Source organism: Lissotriton vulgaris, chromosome 6, assembly GCF_964263255.1.
Source record: "Lissotriton vulgaris chromosome 6, aLisVul1.2, whole genome shotgun sequence".
Lineage (NCBI taxonomy): Eukaryota > Metazoa > Chordata > Amphibia > Caudata > Salamandridae > Lissotriton > Lissotriton vulgaris.
Window position 1 is genome coordinate 403,121,265 of NC_141694.1, and position 17,588 is coordinate 403,138,852.

General features: G+C 43.0%; 1 pseudogene; it reads right to left on the minus strand.

Moving 5' to 3' along the window:
- Positions 1-221: 221 nt before the first annotated feature.
- The window catches only part of LOC147707379 (uncharacterized), a 75,224-nt pseudogene continuing 57,857 nt past the window's right edge, over positions 222-17,588 (minus strand).

A 17,588-nucleotide genomic window follows, 5' to 3' on the forward strand; every position in this document is an offset into this window, starting at 1 on the left:
CAACTTCGCGGGGCATTAACCGCGCGTGGTTTCTTCGCCTCCTTTTGGCTGCGGGGTAACTTTGCGCCACTCTCCCATTGCACGTCAGTGTGCATTGCAGTTACAAGTTCTTGCTTTACTTCGTACCGTTGTGGTACATCTTCAGTGTCGCTTTGTTCCTTGCTCTTCTTTAGATTCTTTGGCGTCGTCGCTCTTCCACGTGCGTATCGCACTGTTCTTCTTCACGCTTGGGTACTTGCCTCGCACGTCTTCTGGTACTCTGGGTGTGGCTTCCTCTCTGTTAGGCGCTGTCCTGTACCATCCGCGTCTGGGGTACACTTGCACACTTCCAGTAGGTCATCCTTGAATCTTGCTGTTTGCGGTGGACGTCTTGACTCTCCCTCGCCGTCCAGCGTGAGGTTGTTTTCTCTCCTGTTTTTGCTGTGAGCACCTGTGGCCACAGGCGTCACTACTGCAGTGTGATGGGTCTCAGTCTACGTCTGCGTCGCTGCAGGCTTGTTCTCGTTCTGTAGGCTTTCCCTTGTGCTGTCTTGTGCTTGTTTCCTTCTTTGTGCTTTTTTTTGGGTGCAGTATCCCCCAATGTCCACTAGATGGCACTGTAGGATTTAGATTCCCTGCAGCAGTAGCCTATTTCTTCTTGGTGCTTTCTTCCCATGTGTTCTGTTTTCCTCCTGAAGTCCCGGGCTTGTAGAATCTGCTGTCTTCCCTGGAATACCCCGTTCAGACTTCCCTCTAAATTCTCTCCCACAGCTGGTATGATCCCACCCAAAATCCCCACATTTGAGAAACTGGTTCTCAAAGACCTATCAAGTCTTGAAAACAAAAGGTCTTTCATTCCGTATAACATTACTCTTGGCGAGAAAAATGCTATCTCCTCCCTTAAAAATAATCAGTCCTTGACTATAAAACCTGCAGACAAAGGGGGAGGTATAGTAATCCAAGATATTGAACTCTACAAAAATGAAGTGCTTCGCCAACTTAACAACAGCGAGCACTATTGCAAACTCCCACGTAATCCCACTAGTGAAATCCAAGATCTGATTAGAAAGGTCACTACAGAGGCACTTGACACAGGTTTCCTGTCCAAAAAGGAGTTTGATTTTCTCAATACCAAATCTCCACGGACCCCCGTGATCTACTGCCTACCCAAGATCCACAAAAACCCACAATCACCACCCGGCCGCCCCATAGTTTCAGGGTGTGGGTCTATCCTTGAACCGCTAGGTCACTATACAGATTTCTTTATCAAGCCGTTCGTCCCGGATACCATCTGTTATATCAGGGACAGTATGGCTATGATAAACTTAATTGAAGACTACCCCTTACATCCCACATCCAGCACCATGTGTACGCTGGATGTGGAATCACTGTACAAAAATATCCCGCACTATGAATCTCTCATGTGATTGAGAAGGTCCTTGAAACAAGAGTGCATCCACATAACATGCCCTCTATATTCATCCTCCAGCTACTTGAAATTTGCTTGACCAAAAACTTTTTTCTATTTGAGAGACAGTTTTATGGCCAAGTCAGGGGAACTTCCATGGGAGCAATTTTTGCTCCCAACCTAGCTATCCTGTACATGGACCACTTGGAGACTAGCAGCATCCTAGACACGTCTAATCCTTTCCACAATGGTATCGCCTTGTGGAAAAGAGACATTGCTGATATCTTTTTACATTGGAATGACTCTCTTGATAACCTTACATATTTTCAACACTGGCTGAACAATAACAGTGGTGGCCTCAGCTACACTTTGTCCACCAGTAAGGATTCTATTCCTTTCCTTGACTTGGAAATAAAGCATACTGAAGGCCGTTTAACCACCACACTGCACCGTAAGCCTACAGAGCGTAATACTCTGTTAGAATACACCAGCCACAACCCCCGGGCCCTACGTGATTCATTACCTTTTTCTCAATTCCTACGGCGTAACTGCTATTTTAGGGATGATTACTTTACTGAGGCGAAAACCCTTAGCAAAAAACTTAGAAGCAGAGGTTACCCACGTAAATTGGTACGCCGATCTCTCAAAAGAGCATGGTACTGCCCAAGAGAAACCCTTCTTGAGCCGAAACAAATGAGTGAACTGGACGGACTCATCTGTGTCACCACATTCTCACCTGTATCCAATGCCATCAGAAAAAGTGTACTGAAGCATTGGCCAGTCCTTAACGCTGGCCAATTAACACTAGACAAGCCTATGTTTGCTTTTAAGAGAGCAAAGAATATTAAAGACCACCTAGTTAGGGCAGCCCTCCCGCCAAAAACATTGAAAACCACTATAAATGATGCATGGGGTCTCCCACCACTCACAGGCCATACTAAATGTGGAAATTGTATATGTTGTGACACCACAATTGAAGGTAAAATGTTTGAATATGGTAACATTAAATTTGAACGAAAATATTTCTCCAATTGCAATTCTGCGTATCTAGTGTATGCCATTTTCTGTCCATGTATGCTTATCTATATAGGGCAAACCAGTCAAAAAGTAAAACTCCGAATTGGGCAGCACCGGAGTCGGATCAAATGTAAAACGGCAAACGCGCCACTTGTGGAACATTTCTCAGCCAAAGGACACAGCGAGAAATATCTTCTCTGGACAGTGGTTACCATTATCAAACCGCCCCCCAGGGGAGCAGACATTTCACAATTGCTTAACAAAGAAGAACTCCACTGGATCCTGAGAACCAAAAGTATTCGGAATGGGTTAAACGGACTTGAGGACTGGACCTCCTTGCTGTAACGTTTCAGTAAATCCTTACATGTAACTGTTTTTCTGAATATGCAGATAATGTATTCTTTTAATGTCACATAAAACTTGTACGCTCACTATAATATAAGTCAACACTTCAAAAAATGGCCGCCGCGTGCACTCCCTCCACCATAGACACGTAATTAAGTCCGTCCACACTGTCTACCACTCTGAGATAACCTCCGGAAGCCAGGTTCACTCCCTACCGGATCGTCACACCCGCGGTAGTGCTGCTTCACCCATCAAGTAAGTTACCCCCACATAGCGCCAAGATCATGCTAATGTTAGCAGGCTGTTTAAGATTAGCATAACCCGGCTATTTTCCCCTTTTTCAGATTGCCATTGTGCTTCTCGCGGCACATCCTGAACGACCGAGTCTCTTATAATTATTTCCGGGCTAAAGGAACCCAAGGTCCATCGATCCAGGTTCAAACCCTGCACGGCAGGTAAACGTTATTACGCTCACCCCTAGCAAGTGCTGCCGCCGACGTAATTTCAGTATTTTAATCGGCAACACATTTTTTCCACTACGCGTATGGAACAACCTATCCTTGGCCATACAGTAACAACGTACGTGCCCTTATTTATTTTTCTTCTCGGATCATTCACACACCAGTGTGTCTTCACTTCCATTTTAGAGCCGTCACGCCAGCAGTGTTTATCGGTATACTGCACCTATGACCATCCATGTGCACATCACGATAAGATCCACTGAGCATGAAGTCGCAGCATAAAGTCGCCGTTTTTTATTCTCGTGTCTTCTCACCAGGGCAGAGCCATTGCTCCAATACCGTCCTCATCCAGTGTCATAGACATTTTTCCCCCCAAAATAAACGCACACCCCTACAATTGTTGCAAGTTTCACTCCTTTCACTGATTGCTTGTTGTTATGCACTCGCCGAAAACCGAAAGGTCAATCACTTATCACGCAGCTCCAGATAAGACACAGAATGCGTCACTTGAAATCACTTTAAGTATAACCATGAGGTTCTTTATTACATGCCTGATACTTATGTCATATCTTTTGTTTCTTTCCCCCCTTTTTTTCTTCCTATGTAAATATATATGTAAAGTAAATGTAACAAAAAGGCTTAGTGCCTATTATTCTCGTTCAAGACAACAATGTTGATATTCCTTGTCCTGATGATGATGCCCCAATTATAAAAAGGCATCGAAACGTCGTTGACTATAACAAACCCCATATGCAAAACATTTATGTAATGATGAGAAAAATGCAATGGTGTGGTTTTTGAATATTTTAAGTCTGTTATACTGAGTACAAGTACACAGACATACTTCTTGCTTTGCCCTTTTTGGCCACCTACTTCGTTGTTGTGTCTTGTATATTGAGGGTCACAGCTGTGCCCGCTTGACATCTAATTGTTTTAAAAAAAACTTTAAAATTGTATTTATTGGAAAATAAAATTCCTGTCCGGACGGACAGAAGACATACCACTTATCAAGTGTATGATTAATGTTCTTGTGTATACCATTTACATATCGGGACCACTGTCTTATAGTATATGATAATGCCCAAGGTCCCTATGCTATACCTTAAGGGTTCCCTTGTTCTGTTGAAAAAGTCTTACCTGGAGTGTGCAGGAGAGGAGGGGGCAGGAGTCACTGCTGACTGCAGGTAAGTCCCATTTCCTTTCTTTTTGTTCACATTGGGGCTTTGTTGTGGACGGGGAGAAGGCAGTCTCTCCGCATTGTCCCCACCGCTTTACTGGCTGCTGCAGGGCATTGTGCTCAGTCCACCCACCGCCGCAGCAGCTTCATGGTCATACGCTATGGGATCTTTTATTGCCTCCTTCACCTTACGGCACTTTGCAGCGGTGGCCGGCCTTGTTGCAGTCCGGCCCCGCATCAGTCTCTTTCATGTCTGGCTGTGTCTCGAGCAATGCGGGTGGGCTCCGCTTGCTCCTTTTGTCCTTCGAGAGTCGGGCTTGGCTCCACGCACTTTCTCCCTGGGCTAGGCAGCGGCGGCCGGCGTCGTTGCAGTCCGGCCCCACTTGCTTTCACTTTCCTTTGGGGGCACTTTTGTAAGAGGGGGTCGGAAGGTGGTTAGCTCCCCTCACTCATTACTTCGGCTCTGGCTGCCGCAGGTGGGCTCCGCTGTCGGCTTTGCTTTGCCTGGGGCCGCTGCCCTCACACAAGCTCACCTCATGCCTCGGCCCCGTGACAGGCCGGTTCTTCAGTTGCGGGGTGGATGCCCACTGGCCGCATGCAGCTCGCGGTCACTCCGTACAGCGGGTGGGCTCCGCTGGCCATGCTCTCTCGCCCGGCAGCTCCCCACACGCTGCGGGCATTTCGCCCCTTAGTTCAGTCACCCCGCCGCCGCACTTCTCACACACTGCGTGGCGGGGAACGCTGCAGGCAGGCCGCGGGTGGGCTCCGCAGGCGCTGCTTAATCTAAAGTTTATGGTAGTTGCAATCACGCCTGGCTAGGCGTGCTGGTCATGCGGGTGGGCTCCGCTTTGTTGTATAGTCCATTTCCGGCCACATCGTGCCCGGTCAGCGCCGAAGTCATGCGGGTGGGCTCTGCTTAGTGTGCTGACATAAGGGGGGTCGCTTCTGGCATGCGCGACCCCCCGGGGCCATTCACAGCACCCGGGCTCACCTCCGGCCTACGGGCCTCAACTTCCTTGCGGGGCACAGTCGTGGCCGATACGGGTGGGCTCCGGTCAGTCCGTTTATTCTCCGTGGGCACTCCTGCGGCACAGCAGCCCTCGGCAGAGCTAGAGAGGTGTGGGGTGGGCTCCCGGTCACCTCCTCAGCAAGTACTAGGCCCAGGGCACGGCACTCGCCCCGTGGGCCTCTCGGCGGCCGGTGCTGCTTCCTCGTAGGGGTGCCCATAGGCGGGCTACATTCACTCCCCCTTTTCTTTTAGCAGATGCACGCCGGGGATCTGCCACTCTTCGTCGCCAATGTTGTGTTCTGGGCCCTAGGCCCACATGCCAGTAATAATTGCGACACAGACACTGGATGGTTACTGGGTTAGTGAGCCTCGAGCATGTGTGCTCGGCTCTCTTTATTACCTGTGTCATGTGGTTTCGTGACATCAGTGGTGGGTGGGTGTTAAGTGTAGGATTGCACTTACAACAACTAGACTGTGTCTGCTAGGACACATACAGAATTCAGGCCCAGCAGTGCTGCTTTACTAAATTCAGTAGGGGCCGGCATGGCTGGCATGGATCAGGGGTGAGAGGCAGAGAGGAGGAGGAAGGGTAATGTTAAAAAAACAAGTTCCCCTCTGCTCTGTGGAACTCGGGCCGAACAGCAACCAGGAAGCACATCCAGTCTCCCCTGATCAATCACAATGCTACAATGGGGGCCTGGGCATGTTCTCCATGCACACACCCACTAAATCATCTACACAGAGACTGGTACACCCTCTGATTTACCTATACACATTGGTATAAATATTTAACACTCTTAATATTTATATATTGACTCTGTCCCGGCTAGTAGAAGTGGCAGGAACAGAGAAGAAAAACTACGACAACTTGAGACCAGATATATTCTGGGATTAAACACTAAGCAGCCGTCGGGTCTCATTATCACTGAAGACTTGTTTACATGCTTTTAATCTATACAAGTATGATCTGTTGACAGCTTCCATTATTTGATTTTACAATATATTGGTTGTACCCACAATGTAATTTAAATATTCTGAGGTTTTACGCTATATTTATTGAATTTGTATGAGTATTTAAGAAACCCCTTGTTTATATATACACATTTTACACAATTATTTATGCAAATAATATTTTAAGCTTATTCTTATCCATTTTGGATTGTAATTTTTATGCTCATGAAATATTTATTATGCATCAATTAGGTTGTATAGTTGTGTATATGGGAAGGTTTCCTTGGATTTTCTAAAGGCTAACATAAGGATAATCTGTTTCGCCTAACCATCCTTAACAAACGACAATGTTTGAATTATAGTTTTTACCTCTTATTCAATTCAAAGGTTTTTATACTGTTACTTCAACCAAGCTCCATCACTTACAAAATTCTGTCCTGCACTTGCACGTTATAACTGGTACTGGGGCTCCAGTATGGTGTTTTTATTCAATGTCCCCTTTGAAAAAACAATAACTAAAATGTATTTATACAGAGATAACTGGTCATGTTGACACTGAATATATTTTTTCATGTTGGGACACTAGCTGCCCGTGAACATTGCTATAAATATGTCCTAAATTATTTTATTGCACTTTTTTGCATTAGTTTTGCACTTCAATCACGTTATTTGCACATTGGTTTTAACATGGGAGACATTCTTTGATAAATTTCATAATTGAGGACTTCTAATGTTTTAAAAAAAAGTTGTGATGCAATTTATATTCTTTAAATATCAAATCATGTCTTATATGGACTACATATTTGCATTTTTGCACATGTAATGATGTAAAAAACAAAAGTGGAAAGAAAAACTTGCTACTTTGCAAACACAGGAACCGTCTTTTTTATGTCTATTGCTTTTGTATGCCTCCAATTGTAAACGTCAGCACTTTCTCAATTACATTTCAGGACGCCTTTGTTAAATGCAGGCTGAATGTTCGGAGCCAGCTCTTGCGATCTCCCCCTCATCGATGTTGTTGGTCCTCCAGTTGATATAGAGTTCCCATCACTGGGAACCTCTTGTGCCAGAGCCCTGACAATTTCCCGGGCAAAATTCTGGGGGTGCCTCCTCTCCACATGGCGAATCATTGTGGAGTTCCCAATAGAATATTTTTTAGTGGGGTCACCCCGTGACAGGACTGTGTGACAGATCCTGCACTCCACTTTTGGAGCATTTACCTTCTTCTGGTCATCTGGAATTGAAAAAACTTCCAGATGAAATGTTCTTTCACCTTCGGCTGAGGAGGCTCTTCATCGATGAAATCATTGTTGTCATCTTCACTGCTGGATGGTCTGGCAGCTATGATAATCCAAGATATCCAACAAAGAACCGAGTGCAAAAAGGCAGGTCTTGCAGTCACAAAAGTGAAAGAAGAAGTGAAGGAAATGGGTGGGGATTTCATTCTTTGTAAAAAAAACTGTTAGCAACCAATGAAAAGTGTTATTTTAAGGTCACATGACTTGACGCGCTTATGCTGCACGCACCGAAGCGCTTCCGGGGGCGTTTACGCGGCACGAACGTAGGCGCTTCCGTGGGTGCTTACACGGCATGCCTAAGTGACGTTTCGATAGTTTCATGGAAATGCAAAATCATTTTCATTTCGTAAATCAATAGTACTGCTTTTATATGTATGGTACTAAATGTCTTGCGTTATTATTTACTTTTCATTCATATTTTTTTACACGAACGCAAAAGTGGCACTCTGGGTGCGCTCTCCGGAGAGCTTACCGGTGCGCACACCCAGAGAGCCCCAGGAAAAAATGATTAAAAAAAAACATTTAAAAAATATTATTATAACAAAAATAAAAAAATACAAAACAGCAAATAAAAAAATAAAAAATCACAGGTTACAAACTTGATATAGAAAGGAATTAGCTTTTAAAAAACCTTTCAAATTCAGTGAAAAAACCAGAGGTTTCACAATCGTTATAGTTAGGAATTAGCATTTAAAAAACCATTGAAATTCACTGAAAAAAACATAGGTTTCACACCAGTTATAGTTAGCTGAACATTTTACTCATAAAAAACCATTGAAATACCCCAGTAATAGTTAGTTGGACTCACTATAACTCGCGCGCCCGCAATCCACTGCTGATGATGTCACATATTACATCATTCATGACATGGTCAGTGACAACACTGATGATATCTCAAATGACATCACTGATGACATCATCAACTGACAGCACTGATCACAACACTGATGACCTCATTGATGTGATAATACAATGCACCTCTTCAAACTCTAATATAACCTTTGATACACCCAGTGTTAAATACAGACTACCATTCTTGAGACCATTGACACACCAATACCAGTTACCACATACACAGTCACTGATTCCTAGGTCTACACACACATCCACTCATTCACCCATACAATCACTCATACATGCAGTCACTCATCAATACAACACTATCATATGCACTCATACACCTATACAGACACTCACACACTGCCACTCATCCATGAGTTACTCACACAACTAGTCAGTCATGCAAAGAATCAATCACACTCCCATTTCCTCATCTATATAGTTATACACACAACACCTTACTTATTCAAACATATACTAACACATACTTACTCTCTTATACAATCACTGATACAAGTACAAATTGATCCATACAGCCACTCGCACAATCACTGGCTCTCATGTATAGTAATTTATCTGTGTTTTACATATGTACATACTTGGACATGTAGCACTGAGATATCCATTCACTCACCAATACACCCATGCACACAGTCAACCGCCCATACAGCTGTTTTCATATGCACTCTTGAACCCATACATCTAGTGAATCAACTGCTCACACATCTATGCACAGAGTCACACACCTCCCAGCCACCCACATACAAATACTCAGCCTCATATACAAATACTTGGGCAACCGATCAATAACCCATATAGCCACTCATTTAGCTACTGATCAACAAATGCAGCAGCTTACACAACAATAGACATATTGATGCACACATTCAGACAGTTTAGTCACTAACCCATGCATTCAGTAAGAAACATCAGTCACTCATACAGTCAGTCACGCACCTACTAAATCCTTCATACAGACACTTATATATCCACTCATTCTTCAATATGTAAAACATATTTAAATTTACAGAAACACACAGTCACTGTATGATGTCATCAGTGATGTCATCAGTGATGTCATATGAGATGTCATCAGTGATGTCACTGACCATGTCATTAATGATGTAATATGTGACATCATCAGCAGTGGATTGCGGGCGCGCGAGTTATAGTGAGTCCAACTAACTATAACCGGGGAATTTCAATAGTTTTGTATGAGTAAAATGTTCAGCTAAGTATAACAGATATGAAATCTATGGTTTTTTCAGTGAATTTCAAATGATTTTTAAATGCTAATTCATAACTATAATGAGTGTTAAACCTATGTTTTTTTCAGTGAATTTCAAAGCTTTTTTTAAAGCTAATTCCTAACTATAACGAGTGTTAACCCTATGTTTTTTTCAGTGAATTTCAAAGGTTTTTTAAATGCTAATTCCTAACAATAACGAATCTTAAACCTATGATTTTTTCAGTGAATTTTAAGGGTTTTTTAAATGCTAATTCCTAACTATAACGAGTTTGAAACCTACATTTTTTTAGTGAACTATTAAGTTTTTGTAATAGTTATTTTTTAAAGGATTTTATTTAATATATTTTTTTAATTAATCAAATATTCTAAATTTTTGTAATATTATTTTTTTAAGAGAGCGCTATTCCTGCGTGCGAAAAATAATATAATTATGTATTTAAAATAAATAATAATGCAAGACATTCAGTGGCATACTCATAAAAGTACTAATTTTCATTTTAATAACCGTATTTCACCTTTAAACGCATTTAGGAAAATCTAGCAAATTGTCATTCTGACACGCCTCATAAGCGCCCCTGGAAGCGTTCCCGGAAGCACCTACGTACGTGCCAAGTGAGCGACCCGGAGCGCGGAGCGTAAGCATGCGTCAAGCCATGTGACCTTAAAACAACACTTTTGATTGATTAATAACAGTTTTTTTCACAAGTAGGGAAACACCGCACCCATTTCCCTCACAACCTCTTTGCTTTTGCTGAGACAACACCTCTTGTCTGTTCCAGCAAAAAAAATCGTATTCAACTATGTCTGGTTCCCAGAACCCTTCCCAGGACCAGTCCTCAGACTCTTCGGATGGATTCCTGCTTGAGGCCCCCCCCACAGAGAAAAGTGAAGGACCACTTCATATGGAAGTTTTTCTCTTTTCCAGAGGAGGAGAAAAATGCGATGCTGCCAAAGTCACCTGTAAGATTTGTGACACTGTCCTATCATGTGGGGATCCCACCCAAAAGTTTAGTTTCGGAAATGCTACTTTAATCAGGCATGTTGAGAGGAGGCACCGGAATAATTATGCACGGGAGAGCACCAGGGCCCTGGCTCGCAATCCACCGCAAGATGGCTCCCCCACTTCCACCGGAGCTTCAACATCATCGGTGAGAGGAAGACCAGCAGTGATGATCCCAAATATTCAGCCTGTTTTTGGAGATATTACAATTCATTATAAGCAGTGTGACTAACTGCTCTGTTATGGGGAGCAGAGCATTGAACTAATTGTTAGAAAGAGGGAGGAACTCCGCTGCGCCCCTCAGCCCTAATTTTTCCCCTTTTTCTTGCTCCTGTTGAGCAGTTTTGCATTCCCTAGTTTTGTTTTTGTTCTTAAAAAAATACAATTTTTTTAAAAAAACATTCGGAAAAAGTAAAAAAAAATTAAAAACTAAAAATGAAGAAAAAAATGAGTTCTTTTTAGAACTACCTTCAATTCTCCAAAAAGAGCTATATTCCTTACATATTGTGTCGTTCTTTTTTTCAATGAATGTGTACTGCATAACTGTTTGGATGAAATGACTGAATGAAGAGGAGAAAGTGACTGATGGAACAAATGACAGAAGGGGAGTGAGTAAAGGTGAGTTGATGACAGTGAGGAATGCAAGGTGAGTGAGGGTGAGTGAAGGGGGAGTGACAGAGTGAGAGGATGGAGGGAGTGAGGGTGAGACAGAAGGAATGAGGGAAGAGGAATGAGGAAGTGAGAGGACAGAGGGAATGAGAGAAGGAGTGAGTGAAATGGAGTAAGGTGAGTGAGAGAAGGGAAATTACAGAGGGAGTGAATGAAGGAAAGAGAGGGGAAGGGAAGTAAAGCAGGGGGACTGAAAGAAGGTTAGTGTGGGAGTGGAGTGAGAGGAAGGGTAGTGAACCTGGGGAATGAGGATAAGTGAGGGAAGTGGAGTAAGGGAACAGGGGTGAGGGACGGTGACAGAAGGGCAGTGAGCGTAAATAAAGAGAAGTGAAAGAGGGTAGATAAAAGCAAGTAAGGGTAAGACAGGGGGAGTCAGCGAGTGAGGGGACAGAGGGAGTAAAAGAAGGAGTGACAGAAGGGGACTTAGTCAGGGACCAAGGAAAGGTAAGTGAGGGAGTGTGGGTGAGTTATAGGGAGTGAATGTGACGGAAGAGGAGTGAGAGAGTGAGGGGACGGAGAGAGTGATGGGACGGAGAGAGGGAGGCTAAGAGAGAGGGAGTGAGGGAAGGGGAGTGAGGAAGTGAGAGGACAGAGGGAGTGAGAGAAGGAGTGAGTGAAGTGGAGTAAGGTGAGTGAGGGAAGGGGAATGAGTGATGGAGCGAAGGAAGGGAGGAGAGAAAAGGGAAGCAAAGCAGGGGGACTGAAAGAAGTTGAGTGTGAGAGGGGAGTGAGGGAAAGAGGAGTAAACATGGGGAATAACAATAAGTGAGGGAAGCGGAGTAAGGGAACGGGGGAGAGGGAAGGTGAGAGAACAGTAGTGAGGTTAAGGAAAAGAGTGATGAGAAACAAAATGTTGTTCGTCTAACTTACCTTATAAGTAATGTAAACTTAATTACATATTTTTACTAAATGTAATATCTGTGGAAGAGGAAAAAAAATAAGTTATAATTTTTATAATATATATTTCAAAATACAAGAGACAAGGCAGGAGATTAAAAGTTATAAAAGGGTACTAAGAGATAAAGTAGGAGTGAAGGACACAGAAAGGGAAATAAAGTACCGGTGAAGGACAGAGAGAGGAAAAAAGAAGTAGAGGGAGAGCAAATTACTAAGAGGATAATGAGGCGGATAGATTCAGTAACAGAGAGGAAGAGAGGGAGATAGAAATGAACTGAAGGTGAGTAAGAAACTAAAGGAATGTGAGTTAGCAAAACTAAATGAGGAAAGGGGAGTAAGGAAAGGGGAGTGAGTGAGAGGGAAGGGGGAGTGAGTGAGGGTGCATTCACAACAATGAGGGATGGAAGGTGAGTGAGGGTGAGTGAAGGGACGTGAGAGCGTGAGGGGACAGAGGGAGTGAGGGTAACAGAGAGGGAGTGAGGGAAGAGGAGTGAGGAAGTGAGAAGACAGAGGGAGTGAGAGAAGGAGTGAGTAAAGTGGAGTAAGGTGAGTGAGGGAAGGGGAATTACTGATGGAGCAAAGGAAAGAAAGAAGGGGAAGGGGTGAAGCAAAGGGACTGGGAAAAGGTGAGTGTGGGGGAGAGTGAGGGGAAGGGGAGTTAAGGATGGGGAATGAGGATAAGTGAAGGAAGTGGAGTAAGGGAACGGGGTGAGGGAGGGTGAGAGAAGGGCAGTGAGGTTGAGGAAAGAGGGGTGATAGAGGGTGGATAAAGGCGAGTGAGCATAAGACAAGGGGAGTGAGGGAGTGAGGACATAAAGGTAGTGAAGGAAGGAGTGAGAGAAGGGGACTAAGTGAGGGAGCATAGCAAGGTAAATGCGGGAGTGTTGGTGAGTTAATGGGAGTGAGTGTGAGGGAAGGCGGAGTGACAAAGTGAGGGGATGGAGGGAGTGAGGGTAAGAGAGAGGGAGTGAGGGAAGGGGATTGAGGATGTGAGAGGACAGAGGGAGTGAGAGAAGGAGTGAGTGAAGTGGAGTAAAGTGAGTGAGGGAAGGGGAATTATTGAGGGAGCAAAGGAAGGAAAGAAGGGGAAGAGGAGTGAAGCAGAGGGACTGAGAGCTGGAAAGCGGATGAGGGGAGAGAGGGGAAGGGGAGTGAAGGAATGGGGAATGAGGGGTAGTGAGGGAAGTGGAGTAAGGGAACGGGGGTGAAGGAGTGTGAGAGAAGGGCAGTGAGGGTGAGTAAAGAGGGTGATAGAGGGTGGAAAAAGGTGAGTGAGCGTGAGACAAGGGGAGTATAATATATATTTCACAATAAGAAATACAAAATAACTTGTACAACATGTTATATGGTTTATTTTTCGCTGTTCTCAGAATATATTGAATTTCACTAAAAACAGTGAGTTCAATACTACTCATCATATGACAGCGGGAAAGTCCTTTTCTTTGGAAATTACTCAATAGTACTCTTAATCTTCCATTTACCCGACTTTCTGAATGAAAAGCTCCAACATCTTTTTGATCATGTAACAATAGTTATGGCTCATTCATGATCAACATTTCCTATAATACTGATATCACTCACTATGTGATACACTTACACTACCTCTATGACAACTACAAGTTTTTTATTATCTTGATCACTCTCACTCACAAAGTAATTTTGAACAGCAGGCTAAGTTTTATTAACTGCTCCAATCTTCATCGGCCAATTACCTTCCTAAAATTTCGTTTGTAAAAACACTAGGTAAGAATTCGTAAGTCAAATGGCAAAAGTTGTTTGAAAGTTAATTGAGTATCATTACAATTAGTCCAGCCTTTTTGACATTTTAAATAAGCTGTGTAATGTCCTGATGTTGTTGAAGGACCATCATGGAAAATAATTGCTGCAGTTACAAAGGTTCTTCCTGAAATTGATAATTGAGAAGCCACAATTTTTTTTATTAAAGTTGTCAATTTAGTTCCATCAGGTCTTTATCGTTGGAACATTAAAATTACATACTGTCCATATCTTTGTATAAATAATGTTGTTCTTATTCTGGGTATTGATTACATTGTTTTGGAGGGTAAAGCCTCCTCTTCACCTAGAGGCCACGCAAGAGGGGGCATTGCCTGTTGTTTATCAAACCGGATAAAATGGAACTTTTCACATTTTCTGGATCCCTGCAACTTGTTCCAGGCAGTAACATTATTCTGTCTTGATAATGTGGAAATTCCTTCTCCGCTCGTTTTGATTAATGTGTATATTCCTCCCGGTGAATATTTTAATCCAATTTTGAAGAAAGTGTTTTCCTATGCCAAGAAAGTGCGAGAGAAAACTCCATCCTCCCACATAATCTTGGTTGGCGATTTTAATGTAAAACTTCTAACTCAAGCCTGTCTTTATTTAGAAATAAATATAGGGAAGAATCTCTGCACATTCCCCAAGCTGTTCTGCCTGGGAACATTAAAACAAATAAAAGAGGGAAAATGCTTTTGGAAGAGGTATTTGAGTTGGATGGTATTGTGGTCAATTGAAGACTCCCTTCTGATTCTCCGGCAAACTTCACACATGAATCATACCAGGGAGAATCAATATTGGACTATGTAATAGTGGATAATTCTGCTTTTGATTTATTGAATGATCTTGTGATTTCTAAAACGTGTTTTAGCGACCATTCTACTTTGGCCATCACTTTAAACATTTTACCTCCTAAGTCTGACCGTTGGTCGCTAAATAGGGACTTGGTCAGCTTCGGTGGTTTATCAGGGAGATGTTATTGGGATATAAAGGCCCTTAGTGGGCTGGAGAGCATTCTTGATGTTGCAATCTCTGATTTGGTCAATTGGGCAGGTGTTGAAATTGAACGTTTCTCCGACCTATTGGTGGAAGTGACTTCTCTAGCCAGACAAACTAAAAGAGATAGGCTCCCGAACCCTTCTCCCAGCTCCCTTCGCTTGTTGAATAAAGAAATGGGACCAATATTTGAATATTCTCCCCGAAAGATCTCATTGTATAGCCCTTTTAAAAAGGAAAAGGTTGAAGCTCAGATAACGTAAAGATAGGGAGGACCAACTCTGGATACAATTGAGGGAGGCAACCTTTCATGGTCAAGCAAGAACGTTTTGGTCTTGAATAGGTAGGGGTTGTGGTGCAAGGACGAGTCCCTCCCCCATCCCTATTGAGGAACGAATCTGGGTTGATCATATAAAAAACCTTTATGCAAGTAATGGCGAATCTTTTCCCGCTGGAAGTTTTAGGGTGGTTCATTCGGCCCAAGAGGAATCTCCGTCTGAAAAGTCTATTGAACAGGCAATAATGGAAATGCGTTCGTCTGGGGCTATGGGTCCAGAGTCCAGACGAGCTGCCTATTTCTGCCTTAAAGCAGAGTAGTTTAAAATGGAGTAAAATAATCTTTCCTGTATTTGCCCACTGCTTTCTAAGCAGGTCGGTCCTTCCTTCTTGGAAGGGGAGTATTTTGGTCCCCCTTTTCAAGAAGGGCGATCGTCTTTATCCTCAAAACTACCGCCAGATTGCCCTCCTGGATGCCATCTGAAAAGTTTTTGCTAAATGCCTGTTGAAATTGTTAACTGAATGGGTGGATCAGAGTAACATTCTTCCATTTGAGCAAACTGGTTTCCGCAAAGGCCATGGCACCATGGATAATCTAACAGCTTTACAAGTGATAATGGATAAATATATCATGGTCTGAGGTGGAAAAGTATATGCAGCCTTCATAGATTTCTCCACAGCTTCCGATAAAGTTGACCGACCCCTGCTGTGGGGAAAACTATCGTCCTTAGGCATGTCACCTTTACTGTTAGATTTAATAAAGGACCTCCATACGGATACCTGGTGCCGAATAATTATGGGAGGGGAAAGAGGCCTGTCACATACCATCCCCTCTGCAAATGGTCTTAAAAAAGGATGTTTGTTGGCTCCCTTATTATTCTCCCCTTATGTTTATGATCTCCCTCAAGTTTTGTCTCTGAGTAGTGGTATTGCCCCTGTATTGGGAGATAAAGCTATTGCATGTTTAATGTATGCTGATGACATACTGTTGTTAGATCTGACAACGAAAGGCCTGAACAATCGTCTTCATGCATTACATGTCTCCGCAGAGTTGCATTAAAGATAAACATCTCTAAAAGCAAGGTTATGTTTTTGACCGGAAAGAAAAGATACTCTCTTGAGAATTTCGCATGGTCAATAGGCGGCCAAAAGTTAGAAATTGTGAAATCCTATACATTTTTAGGGAAAATAATTTGTGGTAACATGAGCAATAAGGCCCATATTGAGAATAACATGCGCAAGGCCCTGATGCAGGGTAAGGGCCTAAATGCACTTTACAAAGCCACAGGAAAACTACATTTTCCCTATTTGCTTGAAGCTTTCCGCGCAAAAATCCCGGCTTCCTTGCTCTATGGCACTGAACTTATCGATGTGAGTAGCTGGGGATTTCTCCACACTATTGAAGGCAGACTCCTGCGACAACTAACCTCTGTTAATTCTGCCTGCTCAGCGGCCTCTCTTAGGCTTGAGTATGGCATGAGAAGTAGTTGGGTTCAGGGCTTGGCCGGGATAGTTAGATGGATTTTCTACCGAGCTAAATGTGAACCAGCCACATTAAGACACCTTATCCAAAAGGAATTATTGGGCCCTTTAAAGGAGTTTTCCCCAATTGTAAAAAACTTCAGAAAGGCGGTCACGCTATTGCAACTGGAGGAATCTACCCTTTTTTCTTTGTCCCTATATCAGTTAAAAGCTTCCTTAAAATTAGCAACGTGGGAGTTAAGCTTCTCGTTGGATAGGGACCAGATAAGGACAAAGAAAGGTGATCTGCCGGTGATCAATTCTTATGATCTCAAAACCATGCAACTCTACGCTACTTGGAATCTTCCTCACGGCATTCGTCGTTTTTGGTTTTTATTAAGGCAAGATATGTTACCATTGAATAACCTTTTATCTAAGTGGAATGGTTCCTCTAACAAGTGCACCTTGTGTAACAACTCGATTCAAGATCTCACTCATGTCTTATTCATATGTCCGGCCTTGACAAATTCTCGTCGTAAGTGGGTGAGACCAATTTGTCTAAAACTTGGTATTTTATCTGCCAGTGCCTTTTATGAAGCTATCGTTAAGCCCCCTAATGAAATGTTTTGTTCTTAACTTTTTTAAATGCTTTTTGAATCTGTATTAATATGTTTGCTGTTTTTTTGAGTAATATTGGATTGTTGTGGTAGATGTACATTTTATGTGGACCTCTCACGAGTTCCAAAACATACTATAAATAATGTTGATAGCATTGCAGA